Genomic DNA, 408 nt, shown 5'->3' with positions numbered 1-408 from the left:
ATATCCTTTTTGGAAATAATTCCCAAGCCCCCAAAGGTCCCCCCCCGCTCCCCCCCCCCCCCTCACCCCCTCTCCCCCTCCCCTTTCTTCTATCAATAAATAATGGTATGAGGCAGCAGGAGTGGGAGACAAAGCAGGATGTACACGTGCTGCATCAGATGGAGATGAAGATAATGGGTTTAAAGACGAGAACCTATGAAGTCATTCAACAAATAAAGGGAGAAGAAGAGTAAAAAATATATGTGATAAAAATCACACATCTAATTATTTCCAGTATGTGTCATTTATACCACAACTTCTATTGTGCCATGTCGTTTCTGCAGCTCCTTAGGTTGAAGACTGCTGCTGCTGCTGCTGCTGCTGCCGCCGGTGCTGCCGCCGCCGCTTGTGGCCCCGGCGGTGGGTGCG

General features: G+C 49.5%; 1 protein-coding gene across 1 annotated transcript in view; it reads left to right on the top strand.

Annotated features, from left to right (window-relative positions):
* Positions 1-408, top strand: part of plxna4 (plexin A4) — a 208,526-nt gene that overhangs the window by 86,969 nt on the left and 121,149 nt on the right. The window lies entirely within an intron of this gene.

The sequence above is a fragment of the Cynoglossus semilaevis genome, chromosome 8, assembly GCF_000523025.1.
Source record: "Cynoglossus semilaevis isolate Cse_v1.0 chromosome 8, Cse_v1.0, whole genome shotgun sequence".
Classification (NCBI taxonomy): Eukaryota; Metazoa; Chordata; class Actinopteri; order Pleuronectiformes; family Cynoglossidae; genus Cynoglossus; species Cynoglossus semilaevis.
This window is presented reverse-complemented; position numbering and strand designations above follow the sequence as displayed.